The sequence below is a fragment of the Netta rufina genome, assembly GCF_964035555.1.
Source record: "Netta rufina genome assembly, chromosome: 3".
In the NCBI taxonomy this organism is placed as follows: domain Eukaryota; kingdom Metazoa; phylum Chordata; class Aves; order Anseriformes; family Anatidae; genus Netta; species Netta rufina.
This window is the reverse complement of record NC_140125.1, coordinates 18,594,381-18,618,906: the sequence shown is the minus strand read 5'-3', so window position 1 is coordinate 18,618,906 and position 24,526 is coordinate 18,594,381. Positions and strand designations below refer to the sequence as shown.

General features: G+C 40.3%; 1 protein-coding gene across 1 annotated transcript in view; it reads left to right on the top strand.

The window, feature by feature from the left end:
- ALK (ALK receptor tyrosine kinase) overlaps positions 1 to 24,526 on the top strand; it is a gene marked incomplete at both ends in the record, with an annotated part of 285,765 nt that overhangs the window by 117,048 nt on the left and 144,191 nt on the right. The window lies entirely within an intron of this gene.

Here is a 24,526-nt window from a genome sequence, read left to right as displayed (position 1 = left end):
GTCATTTGGCACTGAACTTGAAGTCTATGTTACTTGGACTGGCTTTCTTTTTATCGTTGATTTGACCTTCTATTTATGATTACCCTGTCTTAATGCTAGTTGCAGAGTTTATTGCTGATGGCATTCTTGATGTAAGTTATGTAGCAGCACCCCTTCCCTTCTCCCTTGTGAAAATACGTTTGCTTAGTAACAACGAACTGTCTGTCACTTCATAAGGCTCATCAGACAGTTCTGAAGCCATTCAATCTGCACCATTTTGATTCTTTGGTGTTTTCCTAAGCAAAATGTCATGTGGAACTAAGTCAATTCTTCTTTAGAAGTCTGAATATACAAAACCTGTCAGTTTTCTGTAGGAAGTCTGTAATGCTATCAGGGCATGTAACAACTTAGGCTTCAGTTTCTCTTAACCCCATGCAGATTAGAAGTAAATGTACTCCTGCCTCTTAATTTTTTATCAATGAAGTAATTACTACAGGGTTCTGTATTAAATTGACATGTTTGGGTCTCCTCTTTAAGCTTTTTAAAAATACTTTTATGAAGCTGAATATCTCTTTTAAATACTGTTATTCTAGGAGTTAAAAATAAAACCCTAGCATTTTAGATAAACCCTTTAGCCGTATTTTTTACAATATACTAGTGTTGTTCCATTCTGTTCTTTTGAAAACTCATCTGTGTTCAAAAAAAAATAAAAAGACACTTGAGTTCAATGAGAAGTGATTTGCTCAAAGCTGTTCAAAGTTATAAGTATTGTCTAAATTACTAACAAAATACCTGGGAATAGTTAGAAACCCTTGCTGAAATGTTGACATTTGCAAACAATTAGCAAACTGCCTTTTAGTATACTTCATACCTACTTTGGTACCTCAGAAAATAAGCTGTAATTGCTGTTGCTAAAGACAGGTACTACTGAATCACTGCTGAATGTGTTGGTTTTACAGTAGCAAATTGCTCTGAAGAAGGGTCTGTGCTTTAAAAGTTTTTGGCTCCACCACCACTTGAGTCAGTCAGCTGAACAGTAACTCCGTAAGAGACTTCCGTTTTGAATTTATTTGAAGTTATGATCAGGAAGCCTATTGGGTTTACGTGGCAAGGGTTTGGTAGCAGGGGGCTGAAGGGATCAGTTCGGGAAGGGTGGCATCCAGTGGGAGGGACCCCACGTGGAGTAGGGGCAGAGAGTGACCGTGAAGGAGTGGTGGAGACAACGTGTCATGGGCTGACCGCAGCCCCCAATCCCCTGTGCCACTTTGCCACTTGGGAGGAGGTGAAAGAGGGTGGATGGGGAGGGGAAGGTGTTTTTTGTTTGCTTTTAGTTTCTCACTGCTACAGTCTAATAGCAATAGGTAATAAATTAAATTCATCGCCCTACACTGAGTCTGTTTTGCCATGTTTTTGGCATGGTGGTAATTGTTGAGTGATCTCCCTGTTCTTATCTCAACCCTTGAGCCCTTTTCCTTCATATTTTCTCTCTCTCTTCCTTAGAGAAAGAGGAGTGAGAGAGTAGCTATGGTGGAGTTCAGCTGCCCAGCAGGGTAAAACCACAGAATCACAGAATTTTTCTAGGTTGGAAGAGACCTCAAGGTCATCGAGTCCAACCTCCAACCTAACGCTAACAGCCCTCCACTAAACCATATCCCTAAGCTCTACATCTAAACGTCTTTTGAAGACTTCCAGGGATGGTGACTCCACCACTTCCCTGGGCAGCCTGTTCCAGTGCCTCACAACCCTTTCAGTGAAGAAGTTCTTCCTAACATCTAACCTAAAACTCCCCTGGCTCAACTTAAGCCCATTCCCCCTCGTCCTGTCACCAGGCACGTGGGAGAACAGGCCAACCCCCACCTCGCTACAGCCTCCCTTGAGGTACCTATAGAGAGCGATAAGGTCGCCCCTGAGCCTCCTCTTCTCCAGGCTGAACAAGCCCAGCTCCCTCAGCCGCTCCTCGTAGGACTTGTTCTCCAGGCCCCTCACCAGCTTCGTCGCCCTTCTCTGCACCCGCTCAAGCACCTCCATGTCCTTCTTGTAGCGAGGGGCCCAAAACTGAACACAGTACTCGAGGTGCGGCCTCACCAGAGCTGAGTACAGGGGGACGATCACCTCCCTAGCCCTGCTGGTCACACTGTTCCTGATACAAGCCAGGATGCCGTTGGCCTTCTTGGCTACCTGAGCACACTGCTGGCTCATATTCAGCCGACTATCCACCATCACTCCCAGGTCCTTCTCTGCCTGGCAGCTCTCCAACCATTCCTCTCCCAGCCTGTAGCTCTGCTTGGGGTTATTGCGCCCCAGGTGCAGGACCCGGCACTTGCCCTTGTTGAACTTCATGCAGTTGACCTCAGCCCATCGGTGCAGCCTATCCAGATCCTCAACCGCAGGAAGTCCAGTTGTAACAGCCCGTAAAGGAACCTGGATCCCTGTTCATTCTTTTGAAATAGTTCTGTAATAGATCAACTGCCTGCTTGAGTTGTATTCCATTTTTAAAATACCTTGCCATTTAGACAGTCTGACCAGGCTAGGTACAGTGCTCGGTAGAACCTTAGCTGTACACACGCTGCTGTGTCTTTCCTGGAAGGAGAAACTCTCAGTTTGATTGGTGATTGCATAGTGCTCAGTTAGACATTAAGAAGGTGGGTCTTTTCTTTCATTTCAGTTTTGAGGGCATTAGAGATTTATATACACTTGTGGAGTAAGTGGTGAGTGTGGCGTTTGAGGTTTTAAATACTGTGATTATAATTGTATGAAGTTCAAGTACATCCCTAAAAGTAGACTACTTTAATTTATACATTGGTGAAGTGTAAGAACAGGATTTCAGTATTTTCATAGATGTTTTATGCTATATCTAGCTTTAATAAAATATCTGCTTCATAAATTATTAGTGTTAAATTATTTTAGTACTTGTCTAGGCATTTCACACAACATGCTTAATAGGTATGCTTCTAAACCCGCAGGTGTTTTTCTACTTATTGTGGTACAGCTCTTGCCTTTTTTCCTCCCTTCTGACGTTCTCCTACTGCTTCCAGATCCATGGTTAAGAGTTGGATACTTCACTATTTCATCTGATGGCATGAAATGAACGCTTTCTGGAAGCTTTCAGCATTTTAATTAAACATGCAGATAGTTGAGGAGCAGTACATATTAATTTTTTTATTAAAAGCATGGATAAGGTACAACGTTAATCAGTGAAAAAGATCTTGCCCTTGCATTTCTTAATGGATTATATTAGTCATTAGATCATTAGAATGAGTTCAAAGTGCTCCCTCTTCATCTCATACTGTCACTTTGTTAATACCACTCTCTTATGAGTCACCTTCCCTTTTAAACAGTAATAAATTTTACCTCTCCTCCCCTTTTTTCCCTCCCCAATGCCCACTTGTTTGATTTGTTATGTAACTTTCAGGGAAAGGAAATGTACCTGGCTGAGGAGATTGAGAAAGATGCAACTGAAACGAAACAGCGAGGCAGTGAATTAGCTTTGTCAGTTCATACTCTGCTTTGATTTATGTACTTTCAAATGCTTTTGAAGCACAAAAGATGTGCTGGTCCCTGGAAAGGAACACTTACTCTCATTTCCACCCTCCAAGGTTGACATTAGCTACTTAAGTGAAATCTGATCTGTGCAGTTGTCCAAGGCTTCCGTTTGACACCTCTATCACTTCCCAAGGGTAGAACTCAAAACAAAATAAAGTGCTCGGAGAAGTGCTCTTTGCATCCTTACCAGTACAAGTGTGTGCCTGGGTGCAGAATGGCACATCTTTCAAAAATATACAGGACAACAGTTTTCAAAAGCTTTGTGTTTTTCTTCGAAGCAACTGAAAGATGCACACGCCTCCATGTCCATGAAACTGTGAGAGTAACAAAAGCTTCTTGCTGCATAACTAGCTAATGGGAGTAAATCATGTGCAGATCATGGAGTGTCTCATAGTGAGACATAGATTGTGGTAAGAAGGATTTTTAAGGAAAGTCTGCTGTGCTGGTTCATATGAATATTCTGGCCAATGACTCCAGAAAAGGGGATGACTCCAGTAATAAGACAACCATCATGTAGTGAGCCATCTCTTTTGCCTGGAGAATGTAGAATTGAATGCTTTTACAAACACTATTCTAAGCCCCCTGTGTGCTAATTGTGGTGGTCTTACCCAGCTGGGCAGCTGAGCTCTGCCACAACTGCTCTCTCGCTCCCCTTCCTGAAAGGGAAATGGGGAGAAAATGTGATGAAAAGGGCTTAAGAATTGAGATAAGAACAGGGAGATCACTCAACAATTATCGTCATGGGCAAAACAGACTTAGCACAGGGAGATTAATATAATTTATTACCTGTTACTAACAAGCTAGAGCAGTGAGAAACTCAAAACAAACTAAAACCACTTTCCCCTCCCCATCCACCCTCTTCTGTGTCCTCCCCCCAAGCATCCACTAGGATGTCTGCCTTGTTGGCCTTCCCCCTGATAGTTGCCCACAGGGACTCAGCCTTATCATTCCCAGCCCCGAGCTCTACAACATCGAATTAATAGAACATTCCTCCATAATTCAGTTATGGCACTGTGCACCTTAAAAATATCCTGGTAAGATGTGCTACAAAGACCAGCTGTATTTAAAACAAAACAAAACACAACAGATGTGATTATACACCAGATTATGAATATCTCATGATTTATATTATTTGTAATACAGTGGCTTCCAAATCTATATTCCTGGACAAGGGAAGCATAAAATTCATTTAAAAAAACTTGCCTATTGCAGAAGAGAATTACGTGAAAAAGGTTATTATAAAGTTGAAGCTGATGAAACGGCCATGAAACAGACATTTCAATGGAAAAAAATTCCAATAATGTTAGTGTCCTTTGGATCAGGCACAGAATTTATCATTTTTAATACAAGACTGAATTTACTTATTGGGAAACGTTTCTGATTGCCTTCCAGTGATTCCTTGTCACATCAGGTTATAAAAATATCTAATATGGGGATAAAACAGCATTTTGAGCGTTCGTGCTTTTGCAACTGTTGCTGTGGTGCCGCCACCTTCCTGAGCAAATTCTGTTGGAGAGAAACCTGCTTGTTTCAGCATGTCAGTAGGTTTGCACATGATGATTACCTGTCCACCAAACTGCAAGGACCAAATGTAGCTCGGAATAAGTGCTCTGTTCTGCCTTGGAAGAAGCAGTTCTGAGACAATATTGTGGGATTGAAGGTATTTAGAAAAACTTGTAAAAGGAACTGGTCTTCTGGAGGGCTTGGGATATGCAAGCAGCCCAAGCAGCCAAGCTGGCATTAGCAGCCTGATGGAGCGTCACACAGACACGGTGTCCTTGTTCGCTTGCTTACTCTGTTACTGTCAAGTTTCTCATCACCTTAGTCATAGGGCTTGATGCAATTATATACAGAATTTGGCCTCATTTGTCTTTAAAAGCAATGTAAAAAAAATAAATCTCACCAAAGACTGCAAGCCATGGTTCAGAACAGAGACTCTGTGTGATAGTCGTACTTCCTCAAAGGCAGTCTTTGCTGTTGGGTCTGCAGTGCCAGCTCACATCTGAGTAATGGCATCAGTTTCTACATGCTTTATTAAGCACTGATTAGGCTGCGTGCCCCTTCTAACATAGCTTAGTCACAAATTTGGACAGTTATCAGGTGTTTCATGGTGTTTTCCTTTTTCTTCCTTTGTTTTCCCTCATTAGAAGCAAAGGAACATGCAGCAGTCATAAATTTGATCTGATGATGATGAGCAAGTGTGGTATCTGGTTCATCTTTGATTTCATGGATGAATCCCAAAGAAGTGCGAGAGAAGGAAATTAGTAGAGAATCCAGTTGGCAAGCAGGATTTAGAATCTGATAGAGATAACGAAGTATCAGCAATACTGCATGCAGCAGAGAAGATAACAGCTAAAAAGAAGCCAATGTGCACTCATGATGAAAAAATATCATGGAGATATAGAAAATGCAAAATGAATACCAGTGAGTTAATACTGGGAGTTTAGGGCTATCAGGACAGCAGCTGTGTGTGAGCAGCTAGAGCAGAGAGAGGGATGAGTAGAAGCTGTGACTTTGATTGCAGGAATTTGCAGCATGCAACCAACCCATTTGCATCAACAAAGTTCATTCAGTCACCCCCTTTACCTCACCTAGACCACTTCACAACATGCAAACACTTTGCTGCTGCCATTGCTAATGCTAAATAAAAAAATTAATTCTCTAATAAAAATTAGACATAAAATAAATAGGTAAATATATTTTCTAACAGAAGAATTTGGAAAGATAATGAGGTTTGGGTGAAGGCAGCATGGTGCCCTGGAATCATATTGCTGTGTGGTCTGTTAATAACCTCAGTATGCTTAAAGTTAATTCAATTTAAGCCATTACTTTGTTTAAACTTTAAAAAATTGACCTTAAGAAAAAATAATAATAATAATAAAATCTTCTTGGAGAGGAGTCCCCCAGTACACGAACCTTCAGTGCCTTGTACTTCTGCTTAGAACAAGCTTGTTTCAGCGATCTTTGTTCTGTCCTGTTCTGCAGGCGCTTAGCTTCATCCCATTGCCATTGCTTTGCTACCTTTGTAATTTAGCTTCAGGAAGTACTCCGATTACCTGTACCTGTCTGTGAGGTAGTTATATGTCTGTTTAGCCCCTCCATTCATTTTGTGGGTGGATACATTGTGGAAGAACATCTCTACAAGGTGCATAGGCAGTCAAAATGACCCTCTGGGAATGACCACTTCCAGTGATATCGAAAACATTTTGTTTCTTCTCCATAGGGCCAAATGTGTCAGTTTGCAAGCTAGTGTATTATGTACTTGCCATTGCACTAGGAAATGAGGTGGACTGTTTTCAGCAGCCAAACAGCAGAGTGTAAAGGTATTCCTCCTTTTTGAAGATTTGGGTTCTAATGTATGAGATTGCAAGAGCCTTCTCTCTTTCACCTGAGCAGTGAACAAGAGTATTTTTGTAAAGGGGGGTTGAAGATGGGAGTTCAGGTCTTGATGTGGGGGGGCATTCCTCTCTCTAAGTCTTACCTAGTTGGATGTGAGCTTCTTCATTTCTTATCATATTTCACAGCTAGACACTTAATGAGTTGCTGGCCTTTTCTCAAAATGTGATATTTTTTCTGGTGAGCAAATTAAATCCCTGCATGACATTTGCTTACATCAGGGAGGGACTGAGAACTAATGTGCTATGAATTACATTATAAGACTCAGATGAAAAGTGCTATAGAAATGGAAAATATTTATTACAGTTTTTATGTACAATTCTCCTGTAATGTATGCGTGTTCGCTGTTAATTCATACTGACATTTATGTGAAAATTTTCAGACTTTTTTTTTTGCTGTTAATCAATGTTGTAGGATTGATGTCAGTATAATCTAGTTTTTGAAAGGCTTTTTTTTTTTTTTTTGAACTGTAATGCAATTCACAGCAGTAGCAGAATCTCTGACTTCTTTTTCCTTTAATTACATTTAGCAATTACAAAGCCATGGCACCTATGTGAACTATCATATGTTATTCATCTTTATTATTCTCAATTAGGGTGTTGTCTGGTTATTTTTCTTTTCTTTTTTTTCTTTTCTTTTCTTTTCTTTTCTTTTCTTTTCTTTTCTTTTCTTTTCTTTTCTTTTCTTTTCTTTTCTTTTCTTTTCTTTTCTTTTCTTTTCTTTTCTTTTCTCTTTGTTTTTTTCTGCAGTGACTAATGTAATAGAGTTATAATCTCACTTATAATCAAACTTTCAGGAAAGCTTATTGGATTTGAGGTGACTTGTATGCAAGCAATTTCCCGACAGCCAAACGAGATGCGTGCAATTTATGGGATATCCAACCCGATCATTTCATGGTCAGATACTAGTATATCTAATAGTCAGGTTTCTGGATTGTTGCAGTTATTGATTTTTAGTTTTCTTTTCCATTTTAGGGGCAGTATCTGTGCTTCATTAACTACAGAGTAATTTTATAGGAGGCCATTAAAAAACAAAACAAAACTTCTTAATTGGTTTGTTATCAAGGTAGCACAAAGCAGTCATGAGTATTCCAGGCACAATGAGGAAGAGAGAACTGACTGGAAAGAATGACTTGCTTTAATGAAAAAAACATAGATTTCTTTTTTAAAAAAAACAAAACCACAATACATCTTTTACATGTGTGCGGGATATTAAAATTATGTTTAGAAGTTGCCTTTGCATGGAACTGGAAAAGTAGTATTAAGGTATAAATTATCATTACCATAGTACACAAGAGTGTATATCTCATCCTTTTCAACAAATCCAGGAGATATATTAAAATGTTCTCAAATAGTGGAATGTCAGAATTCTATCTTTTAAATATTTTCACTTCATCAACAAGTAGCTGTCTGGAAATTCTCATTTTGTGCAGTTACACACATTCTCTGTATGTGAGCTTCTTCCTTGTCTTCTCCTTGAAGTAAATGCTGTGTGCATGTGAGAAGTGGCGAGTAAAAGACGTAGTTGGTAGGCGTGGTACTTTGTTTATGACAGTACATGCCGAAAGAGGGAGAGGGAAAGCATGGAATAGCTCCTTTTATAAAAGACTGTTTTTATTTAGGCTGAAAGTAGTTAAGTAGGGTAATTTGCTAGCTGTAAAAGAATAAAGATTGGGCTAAACATACCCTTGTTTTCTCACTACATGAAGGTTTTAGTTTCAGGTGGACCTGAAACTAAAGGAGCAACAGGAGCAACAATAAGACGTATACTTTTCTGTAAAATTGACATTCGCTTATAATTGAGATCCTCTTAAGTCTTTCAGCTACTATGCTGTTTTAAAGACAGAGTGATTTTGTTTTCTTCCTAATCTGTCTGAAATAATAACTGTAAAGTTGAGTAAAGCATCAGCACATAGAGAACCTATATCACTGACAGAATGGAAAGGCATGAGGCATGATTTGAATAAATAGTTATTTATTTGTGCATTTTGAAGCAGCTGGCTGGACAAGAAAGGTACTACATTAAAAGTACTGAAATTTTGAGGAACAAAAATTACCAGCTGTGAAGGTTTTAGGATGATCTGCATGAAATAAACAGCAGCTGCAGCACAGTTTCTAAATGGGTAAGTATCAACATGACAGAAACCCTCTCTCATAAGTTGCTGGAAGTCTAAAGGCCAAAATAGACATTGTCACTCTTAATTCTGTAAAATAATGATTATTCTGTATGCTATGATGTAAGTGGTGCTAGTCTTACTCATTACTTAAACTCTCTAGGACATATTAAATATTTTGATTCTTTTGAATGTTGTTGTATTTTAGAATGTTTTATGTTTCAAGTCTTTATGAACAATAATCCTTGATCAATCTCCATCTCCCCCCAACAAGGTATTATATCCTATCAATAGCAAGTTGAAGGCAAACACATAAGTGCCCTTTAGTATTTCCAGCCATAGTACCAAATTGAGTTTGCTGTATATTGCCCCTTGGTTTGAGGACAGCAGACTGAACTGTAAAGGACCACAAAAGTTGGCTTCTATGGCTTTGTATATCATTACACCCTATTTAGAGTGTGGTTTTGGTCATATATTGTTGATGGTTTTACTGTAATACAAGACGTGAGCTGATTTCCACCCAGCTGTGCCAAGTTGCTATTTTCTCAAAGAGAGTGTTTTCTTGGCTTTGCATGCTGTGTGATGATGTCAAATAACTGCGAAATTCTGGTTGTGTGCCATTTCCAAATAAAGGAGGATATTCCTCCACTTGAAGGCATTATGTAGTTTATATTTGAAATCTCACAATATTTTAGAGGTGGAGTATTTTAAAGAATAGAGGAGTATATATAGCATCATTGTTAATTTGTATAGGGATCACCCTGAAAGAGTTTGTGGATTTTCATTAGTTTGCAAAATTAGTCAAATGTATGTTGTTGGCATTTGTGCAAATAATGCCTATCACATTCACTGAACAAATATAGTACATGAAGCAGTGGTGAAAACTTTATTTACCATTATGCTTTGACTTGACCTGAGAAACCATCCTTAAAGTATCTATAGCATGCAAAAGCTTTTTTCTTACACAGAGTGCTAGACAGGGATACCAGCTAAGGGCCACAGCAAAAAGAACTGCTGGAATCAGCTGATTTTATTCTAACTTCCCATTTTCAAAGTATGAGGTCCAGTGCTCATGCTGGCCTTAATACTGGTAAATTATTATGCAAATGATAAAAATGACTGAAGATTTATGGACACGTTTTAGTGTTCAATTTGGTTTGCAGTCTGGAAGGTGCCAGTGTCTACAGAATAGCAAGAGATGGTCACTATTAGTCAGGTGTGCCACTTTTGGCTGGCATTTAAGGGTGCTTAGCTTCTAGCAGAAGCTTTAAATATCATGTATCTCAAACTCCATGAGTCCTAAAATTCCTCATCTCATCTGTCTGTCCTTGAATTCTGAATATAGCCCTGAAGAGAGGTTGCTGGTGTCACACAATTTAATGGCATTCTTTCTGTCTCCATCTGCCTGTGTTCAGAGGTCCCACTCAGATATTTTCCTACAAAAATGCCAAAAAGCGGGTGAGTAGTTGCTCAGTACTGAAGGCTGCCAAAAGAACTATGTTTTCCTTTAGGACAAATGTATAAAAGGAAGCCAATAAAACTGCTGAAATGGAGAAAAGCTATCAACTATATTCAGAACAAGGGTTACAGAAATGCTGAGACTTAACCAAATTGAGTGCCTTGATAGCTCGTCTCCAAAGATGGGAATGGTTTGAAAGCCTTCTCATAGTAAAGGTCTCTGCAGTGTTCCCTCCAGGATCAGTTCTACATCAGTTCTACAGTTGTAATGGACAGAAAAACAATGTTATCCCTGTTTCTTAAAATAAATAAAATAAAAAGCATTAAAACCTTGCCAGTTGGGATGAAAAATACTGCCTGCAAGAACAGTAAAAGTGCATGCTGTCAAATATGACATATATGCAGAAATACCGATGGGCATATTAGTGCCTCCATAGCGATATGCTGTCAGCAGCGCATTTCTGCTGTGTATGACCTTGCAATATTTACCTTTATAGAGGGGGAGTACTTCAATGAAGCTTGAGTATCTCCCGTAACCTTTATGGACTCTCTGCCAACTGCTGCATAACAGTCCATAGCACGTTCACTCTGTGTAGGATTCGGGTTATTGAAAAGCAATAGCGGTAAATCCTATGTGGCTGGATGTCACAAGAAATAGAAGAACTGACTTTTTGCTCTTCACTGTTGTATAACAGCTTACATGTCCGCTGTCTGCTGCCTCTCTTAGCTTATTCCTAAGGGAGTTTATTTTCCATCCTTAAAAGAAGGCTGTCAGACTGATTTAAGACCAGAAGTGATGCTTTAAAAAAGCACACATGGGTTTACTGAACCTTGGATCATTGGACAGGTGGTGATAAGGTTTTGTCTGAAGTCAAAGAAAGCAGAATCTTGACTGGGCTTAAATATCTTATCCCTTGCCACCAGTCTTGGCAGCCTTGTGCTAGCACATCCAATTAGGAAAGGAAAACAGTATAGTCATGTAAAGAAAACTGACCTACAGGTGAAATTCAAAATGTAGGCCAATTACGTGTATGATGTAAAAGAGGATTAACAAGTAAAATCTCCATTAATTTAACTGGTGATTTACAGTGCAGGCTTTTAAATGTACCCCAGCCTCATTAAAACTAAGTCCTAAGCATCTCTCTCTAGACCACAAGTAACCTTTGTGAATTTAAAGAGAACATGGGTGGTTTGCCACAAGTACCTTAAACTCACTCTGCTCACTTCTGATTTTCATGTACACTGTATTGCATAAAATGCTGCATCAGTTTGCCCTAATGCATCAGTTTGTGAGCAGAAGTGCTTCTACTAGTGCTTCACTAGCAGGTAAGTCACCTATAGTCAGAGCAAAAAGCTGAGGGCAAGAATAGTTGTCTTAAGGTAGGTTAAACCTTGGGTTGGAAGGGACCTTAAAGATCATCTAGTTCCAACCCCCCTGCCATAGGCAGGGATGCCACCCACTGGATCAGATTGCCCAGGGCCTCATCCAACCTGGTCTTGAACACTGTCCAGGGCATCCACAGCTTCTCTGAGCAATGTGGTCTAGTGCCTCACCACCCTGTGAGTGAAGACTGTCCTCCTAACATGTAATCTATGTCTCCCCTCTTTTAGTTTAAAACCATTCCCCTTCCCCTGTTATAATTTGCCTGGGCAAAAAATTGCTCTCCATCTTTTTTATACACACCCTTTTAAAAAAGATAAAAGCTGCAATGAGGTCTTCCCAGAGCCTTCTTGTCATCAGGCTGACCATCCTCAGCTCTCTCAACCTTTCTTCATAAGTGAGGTGCTCCAGCCATCTTTGTGACCTTCCTCTGGACCTGCTCTAACAGATCAACATCCTTCTTGTGCTGGCAGCCCCAGACCTGTACAAAGTACTCCAAGCCTTACAAGGTAGAGTGACTACATCAGTCTTCCCTTGTCAACTGATGCAGTCACTCCATCACAGAAGGCCACCAGACTGGTCAGCCACAATTTGCCCTTGGTGAAGCCACACAGGCTGTCTTGGATCACCTCCTTGTCTTGCATGTGCCTTGACATTGCTTCCAGGAGGATCTGTTCCATGATCTTGCCAGGCACAGAGGTGAGGCTCTCTGGTCTGTAGTTCCCTGGGTCCTCCTTTCTACCCGTTTTAAAAATGGGAGTGATGTTTCCCTTTTCTCAGTCACCAGGGATTTAACCTGACTGCCAGCATTTTTCAAATACGATGGGGAGTGGCTTTGCAACTATATTAGTGGACTTGTACCTATTCAGTTTCACCCGATGGTCTCAAACCTGCTCTTTGCTTACAGTGAGAGGGACTCTGCTCCCTCAGACCTCATCTACAGGTTCAGGGAAATGAGAGATGTGGGAAGGCTGACTGCCAATGAAGTCTGAGGCAAAGAAGTTGTTGAGTACCTCAGCCTCCTCCATGACTGTTTTTAGCAGTTCTCCCTTCTCATTTATCAGAGGGGGTACGCTGTCCTTGGCCTTTCTTTTCTGACCAATGTACCTATAGAATTCCTTCTTGTTATTTTTTTTGTATCACTTTCCAATCTCGGTTCCATTTGTGCCTTGGCTTTTCCAGTCCTATCCCTGCACATCCGGAGAGCATCCCTGAACTCTTCCCAGGCCATATGTCCCTGCTTCTACTGCCTGTGCATTTCCTTCTTGCACCTCAGTTTGACCAGCAGGTCCTTGCACAACCATCTCAGTTTTCTGCCTTCCCTGCTCACTTAAGCAGGGGGATGGAGAGTTCTTGCACTCTAACAAAAGCATCCTTAAAGAGCTGCCAGCTCTGTTCAGCTCCTTTGTCCCTAAACACCGTGTTCCATGGGATCTCATCCACTAGGTCTTTAAACAGCTGGAATTTCACTCTTTGGAAGTTTAGGATCCTGACTTTGCTCTTCACTAGCCGTGTTCATCGAGATTACAAATTCAGCCAGGGATGGTCACTGCAGCCTAGAATGCCTCCAGTCTTCACCTCCTTAATGAGTTCATCGGTGAGCACCAGGTCCAGTAACGCTGCTTCTCTGATTGGTTTGTCTAATACCTGGAGCAGGAAGTTATCTGCAATGCCCTCAACAACTCAGGAGTCTCCTGGATTGCTTACAGCCTGCTGTGTAGCTTTTCCAGCAGACGTCTGGGTGGTTGAAGTCCCCCATGAGGATGAGTATGCAATCATGGCACTTCTTGTACTTGAAGCAAGAAGGTCTCATCGACAGTTTTCCCTCGATCAGGCAGCCTGTAGTAGACCCCAACCACGAGGAAGCATAGGGAATGATGGGACCAACTATATGGAATTACTCTGTCAGGTAGACAGCTTCTAAAGTTGAGTGCTGCTATTCTGGGCTGTGTAAAATCTACTTTCTGAGCCACATTTCTTTTCAAATTCACCCTATCATTTAGTCATTGTTCTGTTGTCTGCAGGCTAAAACTGGAGAAGGGAGTTAGTCTTTTAATAAGACAGCAGTTCTCTCAGTCATCAGCCAACAGAAAACAAATAGAACGTCTCATTTATACTGTATCTTAGGGAAATGAAAAAGAAGGTGGACTAATGGTTACCAAACAAGACAGATACGCAAGTACCTTCTTGGCATAACTATGCCTCTACGAAATTAGAGTGGGCTAAAGGTAATTTGTTCAGGATGCCGACAGAATGATAATGGCTGTGATCTCACTGCAATTACAGAACCATGGTGGGATAGCTCAGGTGACTGGAATGCTGTCATAGAGGGCTACATGCTTTCCAGGAAAGAAGGCCAGGAAGGCCAGGTGGTGGAGTTGCTCTTTATGTGAGAGAGCAACTGTAATGCATCGAGCTCTGCCTAGAGGTGGATGAAGAGCAAGTTGAGAGCTTATGGGTAAGGATTAAAGGGCAGGCTACCATGGCTGGTAATGTTGTGCTCAAGATCGATGCATTCCTATGAGCAAGAAGGCAAGCAAAGCGGGCAGGAGACTTGCATGGATGAGCAAGGAGCTCCTGGCAGAATTCAAACAGAAGAAGGAAGTACACAGCATGTGGAAACAGGGACAGACCACTTGGGAAGAATATCAGGACATCATCAAAGTATGCAAGGATGCATTGAAGAAGGCCAAGGCCCGTTTGGAATTAAATCTGGCAGGGGATGTCAAGGACAACAAGATGGGCTTCTTCAAATGTATCAATAGCAAAAGGAAGACTAGGAAAACTGTGGGCCCACTGCTGAATGGGACAGGTGCCCTGGTAAGGAAGGAGCTGCTGAATGCCTTCTTTGCTTCTGTCTTCTCTGCTAAGACCAGCCCTCAGGAATCTCAGACCCTAGAGACAAGAGCAGAAGTCTGGAGAAAGGAGGACTTTGCTTGGGTTGAAAAGGATCAGGTTAGAGATCATCTAAACAAACTTGACACCCACAAATCCATGGGCCCCAATGGGATGCACCCATAAGTGCTGAGGGAGCTGGTGGATGCTATTGCTAGGCTACTCTCCATCATCTTTGACAGGTCATGGAGAACAGGAGAGGTGCCTGAGGGCTAGAAGAAAGCCAATGTCACTTCAGTCTTCAAACGGGGCAGGAAAGAGGGTGCAGGAAACTACAGGCCAGTCAGCCTCTCCTCCATTCCTGGAAAGATAATGCAACAGCTCATCGTGGAGGTCATCTCCAAGCACATGGAGGCCAAGAACACGATCAGGAGTAGTCAGCAAATATTGTTTCATTCTGTTTAGCTGAATTTTGTGAAAAATTTCTCTGTTGTATTTGGGTGTTGTGCTATACAAATTCATTATTTTTTTAAGATAAACTTTTGTCTTTTGAGAAGTAGAATTGATTTTAAAGGCATACTGAAGGTAGAATTAAAGCATGTGAATTGATTGGCATGCTCTGTGCAGATCCCTTGTGGCTCTGTTTGAGTTTTAGAGCAAAAGAGTTGTACAGTCTTTCATCCATAACACTCATCAAGAACTTCAACTTCTGCAGCTTGTACTCATGTGAAACCCACATTGAAGCCCCTTGAGTATTTGTTTGCAAGAAGAGTGGAGGGCTTATTTGTGTTGGAAAAAGCAATGTCATTTTTATTGCAGTCAGTTTAGTCTATTTAGAACCCAAAAGTGTAATAGGCAGTTTGCAGAATAAGTAAAGAAGAAATGGCTTCTTTTCATCAGAAATGTCATTTTGAAGCCGATCACAGTGCAGTCACACAGTAAAAATAGCAAACTGTGAAAGAAGAGATGAGGCACTGGAATTACAGTTTGTTATTGTAGGCAAAATATTTTGTTTATAGACGCATGTTCTTTAAGGGTCTCCGTTGATATGACTGAAGCTCCTCTTTGTTTTCTTGTGTCTCTCAATCCTGCCAGCTGTCTGTTGGACTTTTTGGTGCACAGACTTTCTTAAGCAGTACCTACCTCACTGGCCTTCAACAAGACCTCAAAAATCCTCTTCTTCATTAAAACACACCATCTTCTCACAATTTATCTTACTTATATTATCTTTGGATCAAGCTCATGATTCTCTGAGCACCAGAGTTATGACGCGAGCACACTACACTGACATTATGGCAGCCTTTATATTGTGAGCTTAGTCCTGGCACAGGAGACAGGAGGAGGACTATACCAAGTAGGTGTTTTACATTTTTTCTCCTGTGATTTTCTAGTTCTTCAGGGGAATAAGTCACCATACGTGCTCCTTGTTTAAGATGGTGTCTGACATTACTGAACAGTGAGTTGCTGCAGTATGCAATCTGTTCCAGGCATGTTTCAAGTACTTGTGTGTCAGAGTATTGTTAGACTTCTTAATTTTTAAGCTTTTAGCCTGCTGAGTGTAATCAAATAACCACACTCAAGAGCAAAGTGGTAAGGAGGGACAAAGCATTCACCTTCCTTTCTCAACTTCCTCTTAGCTGTTGTGCACACTGGGAAGTATTGAAAAGACATTCTGCCTCTCTGTTTTTATTGACAGAACCAGCTTCATCTTGGCTTTCCCTTTAGGTGTGTCTTTCTTGCTCGTGGTGATGGAAATTTCTCCCATTTTCTAGTCTCAGAACAGAGATCTCAAAAGCAACTTGCCCTTTGCCTTTTGTCAGCAGTAAACAAGAAGATGCATGTTGGCTAATCATTTGTGCAAGGCTGAATTATTAAAACATTTTTGTCCTTCTCTAGGAAATATTTTAATTTTGGATTGAATTTTACGTTTTTAATTAACTAACTACTTTTCTCAGTTCGGTGCTTTTCAACTGGGAGTGAACACTGCTGAGTCATTTAGGAATTGGAATGTAACAGCATCTGGCTCTAGCTCCCATTACAGCAGGCAGTACCTGGAGCTTTAAGTATTTTCTTCCTTCTGACTTCTTTCTTTTGAAAAATGGGCTGTAAAATTCTTTGTGAGGAAAAACTTCTTTTATTGTTGTATATCTGAAGAAAGTAGCGTGTTGGGATTCAGCTTTCCGTATGTGCTTGTTAGAGATTATCAGAATTTAAACCGAGTAATAATAGTGCTTATTTTTCAGTTGAATGGTGTTCCTTTTGACTTCAGCTCACACGCTGTGTTCTAGGGATTCAAACAGGGGACACCTGTAAAAGAGCTGCATGAAGGTCACCTCTTGGGCACTGCTGCTCCTTTGTGTAAAACTTCAGGGTTGCTCCGAGGGAATAGGTAAATTAGTAGGGAATATTCCTGGTACTGGAGTGTGAGAAAAGGGATGACTGCTCTTTTCGAACTTCAAGTTGCATTTCTATAGCACTGCTGCAGTTCCCAAATATCGTAGTAAATACTGTTTGCTTGAAGGACGTGGTTTTATATGATTGACGTCTTTGATTTTAAGAGAAATGAAATTTGTCTGATGCTTGACTGAGAGAACAAAATTGGTCTTTATTTCGCTTGGATCAGTTCTTAGACCTTTCTCCTTATATTGCAGAAATTAAGAGTACTTGAATAGGAGTTAATCTTAAGGACCTTTGACTTGCAGATTTCTGCTCTGATACCTATTTTGGCCACATGTTGTTTTCATTTGTTTAATCTGTCTGTTTTAGCTTGTCCATTTGTGAAATGTATTACATGACCACAAAAATTACTATGAATTCATTAGAGTTTCTGAATTACTCCTGCATCCAACCAAACAAGCTCACATACCTGCTAAGCTTTAGGAGTGAAATCCTGATTCTAATTAAGCCAGTAGCAAGAACTCTAATTGACTTCAAAAGAGGGAAGATATCATCCAATTACCATAATTAGATTGTTAAGAATTGTTCAGCTCCAAATTTTGTAATAATTCAAAGGCTGTTACCTTCATGAATTTTAAGTCAGATGTAAGTTTGGCATGTTGCCAATCTTCTGGTGGTTATGTAGTCACGTTGCGTTCACGTTGCGTTCTGGAGACTATTCATATTATTACTGTTCAGCACATTTTAGAGGCTTGATGAAGCAATTAGAAAACCTGTGTAAGTAAACCTAGAAAAAGTTTTCCAGTATCTTTTCTCAGTGTCACTCAGCTAATGCCCAGTTCTTCCATGGCTTTTACCAATTGCTGAGTTCCTGCTGTGAGAGTTCTGCTTGAATAATTAATTTAGAAGCTGAGTGTAAAATGAAGAATCTGAAGCTCTGTGGGATGTTTTGTGGTACTGTGGAAGTACTCTCTCCAGTCAGCATCTCCAAAGAACATAAAACTTGATTTATTTTTTTTTTCTACTGTACAGTCCCCAACAGACATTGACTGTTAATAGTTTTTACAGTTCTAATTTAATCTGGTAGAGTATTGAACTTGTATGTGAAAGGTAATAAAATCATTTTAGTAGGAAGATGGAGTTTATGTGCAGAATAACAATCTATCAGTTTTGCAAAGGGTTGTTAAATTCCTGCTTTATAACTGTGATCAGATTAAGTCAGCCTAGCTGTGTTATGACCCTTGCTTTCCCAGAAAATAAGTTAAACTAACAAAACTATGGTCTTTGGTTATTAGGGGAGAAATCCGCTTGAATTGGCATAAGGACACTTTAATTCGTCCCAGGTGTCTGCATGTCTCCTCTGTGTGTGTTATTGGCTTGGGTGTGTTGCTAAAAATAATTTTCAAATACTGTGAACCTCCCAGTTCATTAGTTGTAATACATGCCACTTCTGTAACTGATTTTTATGTCCCGTCATTTAATGGGACATTATGTCCTCATTTGATGTATTTTTTTTAGTTTTACTCGAGTGTGTGGTATCTGGGACACAAGAACATCCCATGCATGAAATCCTAGACCTCATGTGCAAATTGAGAAGTTTCACCTGTATGTTTGCCTCAGGAGAGCTGGTTGGCACTTTCTGGAGAACCTTCCATTGTAACTTCTCGAGCTGTCATTTCTTTGGGTTGCAGCCATCTTTGCTAGACAGCTGCTTCAGAAAGTTCAAATGATGCGTTAGGGTGCGCTGACCTCACTTAGCATCATGAAGTTATTTCACAGAACATTGCTCTGTACTGCATTTGCCCTGAAGATTGACAAGGAAGGATTTAGGAGATGAGCAGTTAACAGGTTGCATTCAAAGTTATTTGGGTGATGAGTAGCTTTTGAAAGAGTTAGCAATATGACAGTAAATTTGCCCAGTTCCAAGGGCCTAATGATAACTCTTTCTTTTAAATATCTCAGGGTTGCCTCAGCATTCATTGGAATGTTTCAATTGTTTTCTGCATCCGTTTCAGACAAGGATATTGGGTCAAAGATTGGTATTTGTCATTGGTGTGTTTTGAGTTGTAGTCTTACCTGTCTATACCCCTTTGTTTGTAAAAATAGAATCATAGAAATAGAACTATTAAGGTTGGAAAAGACCTCCAAGATCATCTGGTCCAACCATCACCCTACGACCACTGTCACCCACTAAACCATGTCCCTGAACACCATGTCCAGGCTTTCCTTGAACACCCCCAGGGACGGTGACTCCACCACCTCCCTGGGCAACCCATTCCAATGCCTGACTGCTCTTTCTGAGAAGAAATGTCTCCTCATTGCCAGCCTGAACCTCCCCATGCCATGAGGAGGTTCAATGCCATGCATTGAGGCCGTGTTTGGACAGGTGTTTTATTGATAGTGTGTCTGTATATGTATGTGGTGCATTAGCAACATTTTACTTTTTTTTTTTTTTTACATATATCTCACGTTACTTTATTAGTCCTGACCAGTGCAACTTGAAGGTGTCTCATCACCTTCTGAAAAACATCTTGCTACAAAGCTGATCAACCATCCTTCTTCCCTTTTGGTGATATGAATGTTAGAAAGTTGCAAAAAAAGCTTCCAAAGTATCAACAAACCTTTTTTTTTTTTTTTTTTTTTTTTAAAGATATATTAATTTGTCTTGCAATATTCCTTTTATGTCCATTGTGATAATTTCCTGTTGTGTGAGTCAGTGGAGCCAGGCAGCAGGAGCAGCCACAGACTGGTGGCTAAAATGCCAAGCATAGATTATTCTTGTTACCTCACCAACCAGGGGATCCCCAACACAACACATGAACAGAGGCACAAATGTGGGGATGCAGGAACTGCTAAGCAGGGTCCATGCCAGGAGATCACCAACCTGCTGTTTTCTCCTGTTTTTATCGAGGGTTCACGTAGGTGCAGTTATTACCACCATGCCGTGATCCTCACTGTGCTTTTTTGATCTTCTCTATACCAAGGCTGGGAGCTCAAGCACGTCTGACAGGGCACCTCTGAGTCCACCAAACACCTGTGTTACCTATTTACAGATGTGCTACTTGCCTAACAGCCAGAGCACAAACAGCAGCAGGCATCATTTTTATTTTTCTATATTTGTACTCCCCAGACGCATTCCCAGCTGCAAGATCACTTGAGCATATTTACAGTCCTCCTTGTCAGTCTTCTGTTCTCATCCCATCCTTCTCACCAACCTTCCATTTTTAACCCATTCCTCCCAACACCCTTCCTTAAGTGTAGATACATTTTAATTCGTATTTGTCTGAAGTGACAGCAAATTGCCAGAGACTTTATCAGATGCAACATGTTGAGGATAAGGAAAACTTGCTTTATGACTGCAAATATTAAAAAGTTAGGAGTAAAATATTATTAGGAGATGAGTACTGTTGGTAAATTTCTTCTACAGCTTGTGAGGGTTTAGGGAGAATGTGGAAAATAAAGTATTTGCCATTTGGACCAGTAGTTTCTGAAACAACACAAAGCAATATCGGGTAGTAAGGTTTATGTCATATAGTTCAAATACAGATATATTTGATGCAAAAGGCTGAATGCTGTTCCCTCTGCAATTTCTTGGTACCGTGTGATCATGACGAATGAGCTCATGAGCCAGGGAACGCTAAGTGGCTGGGTCTGTGGCTGTGTATCTAGTTATCTAGTTAATTTGTGATTATTTTAACTGCATCTCTTCAATAGCAGCACTGCACTGTGCAGCCAGAGTCCAATTTAAAACCTGTAATGGAAGAATCCTGAAATGACTCATTGGTGAGCATCTTCTGGAAATGAATAGGCCATTCGGAGTCCTGATTTTAGCAATTATAAGGTCCATGCTGTGCCATACACTGTCAAATACAGGTCCTGTCAACATACGCATGTTGATCAGTTGGGAAGAAACAGAAAGATAAGAGCTGGATTTTGTGCTGTGGCATCCTGTGTTTAACCACTCTTTAATGTGAGCAGTAGAACGTGACACTGTGCGGTGTCATGCACCATGCCGTGCACCATGAAGTGCCTTCATGTCATGCACCACGAAATGGCCTTTAATTTCAGCTTATATTCCCTGATAACAAAAAATACCCTGATATATTTTATATATATATATATTATATATATATATATTTATATATATATATATGTTATATATATATATTTTATATATATATATTTTATATATATATATATATATATATATATATATATATATATATATAAAAAAATATACCCTGATAATAAAATAGCAGCAGAAGTTTGTTTGAAACCACGGTGCTTTTTCTAGCTATTCATCCAGGAAGATCCCAAGAGCCTTGTTAGAGTCGTGAGCTAATAAGAGAAAATAAGTGTAAAGAAATTATAGTTGGAATCTTCTGGTCTTAAGGATCTACACAGAGATCTCAGAGCTTGCCGCACAGTTTCCCTTCCATCAGGGGGAAATACAAAATGAATAATCAAGTGACCACACACTGTCCAATTTTGCCAGAAAGTTGGGATGAAACAGAATATTCTTCTCTCTCTCGGTGCGGATAGGGAATCAATGTCCGTATGTACTTTTAGCTCTTTCTAAGTAGCTTTCTGTAGTCTGATCCTGGAAGTTGTGCTTGTATTGATCCCGTGGGAGGCTGTCGCATGGAGCAGAGGCAAGCAGTGACTGAAAGACTGTGTCTGTGAGGGAAGGGATGAGTATGAGGATGTGTGTTCAAAATATATCATTTCTCTCTTCAGACACTTTAATTTTTCCTTTGTGGGTTTCACGCCATTGATTCCACTAGCATAAGTCCTGCCAACTGTGATGAGACAGGACTTGGGCCTCTGTCAGCCATTTGTTGTGTTTGTGTGTGAGCGTGTTTGTGTATGTGGTTGCCTGACAGACACCTTGCATGTGCATCAGAGAGAGGAAATTCATAAAATTGCCTTGGTCTGAATTGGTGTTTTGAGTCTACTGCATATATGCTAAAGACTTTGTGTGATGTTAACACATACTACATGTGTCAGGTTTAGTTACTACAGGAACTCACCGGTTTGCTCAGTAATAAGTAGATCCTGTAACTTGTGAGGAGGAATCTTCAAATTATCTTTGGTAACAAAACTTGTGCTTTTTCTCTGTTTCTTATCAAGTACCTCTCATTTTAACTTTGAGAACAGCCCCGGTTAATACCAGAGCCAGATGCAGCTCTGATACTTTCCTTGGCATTTATGAATTAGGCCAGTGGTAAGAGCAAAAAGAGAGCACCAGAGCACACAGTATTGCCACCCGTGAAACGTCTGAACTTTCAAAAGCAGGAGCAAAGTTATATTTATGCTCTTTCTCTCTCTGCCTCCACAGAAGTATAAACCTAGATTTCTAACAAGACTGTGTACCACTGGTGAGGGCAATACTGCATAACAGCTACATCCTTTGGAGTGATTTTCTAAGCCTCATTTCAAAGCAGTGTGTTGTGGGTCTGTTCCTAACGTGCTGTCCAAGTGTGGCTGGGTAGCCTCCACCGTGGCAAATTTGTTTTCCTTTTAGCGATGTAATTTAACAGGTAGAGCTGTCCTTGTGATGATTAATAAGCCACATTTGCCCAGAGTGAGCCCTGTAAATAAAAGTAGCCAAACCAAAGGGGGTTAGGAACTAACACATTTGCTCTAGCAGCTAGCCATGTTTTCCACTAGGTCTCGCTGAGGTTTCAAATCTTTCCCCAGGTGAGGGTGTAAAAAAGCATACACTTCTTTATTCAGAACCACTACAGGAAAAAAAGAAAAAAAAGGGGGAATGTGAGCTTTCTTTTTGTTTCTTTGTTGTATTAGAAATCTCACTCCCTGTTGCAAGGCAGTAAGATGAGAAAATGGCTCTCGCACCTGCCAAGCTACCATCAGCAATTATTGCAACGCTTAGTGGGTTTCTGCCACCAGCCGAAGTCTCTTTGCTCCCTTTCATGTCAGAGATTTCAGTGTTCTTGTGGGGATGGTACAATTAAAACCACAAGATTTAGTGCTCTAATTCTCTTTTGTTTGCAACAAAAGGGAGAGACGTGGAAGTATGATATATAAGGCTGAGTTTCTGTTTTTGTTTTACTGACCAGCAAAAATAGTGTGTATATGAAACTGTAAAAATGACAGAGTTTGTTTAAATTCATCAAGCCATCCCTTTAATAGCTGGATTAAAGGCTACCATTTCAATTAAAAGAATCTTGCTAATAAAAAAGTGTAGCACCTACATTTCACTCATCTCTGTTTACAAACCTTGACGCCTGAGAAGGCTGTACTTTATGTATTCCTGTCTATTTCTTTCAGTACAAATATTTTCTAGTTTTAGATATGTCATTAATGTGATGCAATGCCAAGGACACTGTTTTTTGACAAGTTTGTCAAAAATGCTCCCTATGATAAGTGTGGGAGGGAAGTATGGTGGTTGACAGGAACCCGTGTTTCATTTTGGGTCTTTGTCTTATACCTCTATGGGACCTGAGGTAAATTAATAACTCAGATTGTTTCAGAGGGGACATCTGTGACCATGGGTGCAGTTCCCCTGTTGTAAACTGGCATCTGGCAGTGAGCTACTAAAATCTGAGCTCATCACCCTCAGTTCAGTGGAAATGGGAAATTCTGAAGGGCAACTCACCAGGTCCATTTTAGGATGAGATGAACTGTCACAGGAGCTGAGAATGTCTGTTTTGCAAAAGCATTGTGATCCACAGCTTAGACACCAAGGTGAAGGTGAGAAGGATCCACTCACAGCTCCACAGGGTTTCTTAGACACTCTGGGCAGCAGCAGAGACTTGGGTTGTACCTGCTCAGCCACTTTGAAAATGATTCCTTTGAAGTTTCAACCTCAGTATTTAAAAAACAAAACAAAACAAAACAAAAACAAACAAACTGCTGCTCCTGTTAAAATTCATGCTTACTTAAAAACAGATTACAGCCTCTTGGGCCTCAGTTTCTGCCTTTGTGAAATTAAACTGTTGATAAGATCTGTATATTTTAAGTAGTAACAGACAGGCTTTTTTAATGGGTGCTGCAGGAAGTGAAATCCTCTTTAATGATAATCTGATCAGTCTTGCTAGAATCTGTGGAATTTAATTTTTTTTTCTTGCTTTAAGGGTCGGTCCCTTTCATTTACCTAGCTGACTTTTCACTTACCTGGCTAAACATCCCAGTGTGCTGGCTCTGTGGGAAAATTGGTAAACTGGTCATCTGCCAAAGGGGAGTAATTTGACTTACCTGAAATGAACAACAGAGTAATGAAAATGCATTGCCTTTGTCCAACAGGATAAGCCTCAAATTGTACTGAAATAGAATTATGCTAGGGGAGTCAACATGCTGGATAATAATGAAGTTTAACGTGGATTAGCTGCATATAAAATGTATGTGTTAGAATGAATTGCTGAAGAAATAAAATGATGTCAGGCTTTTATCCTGACTCTTAT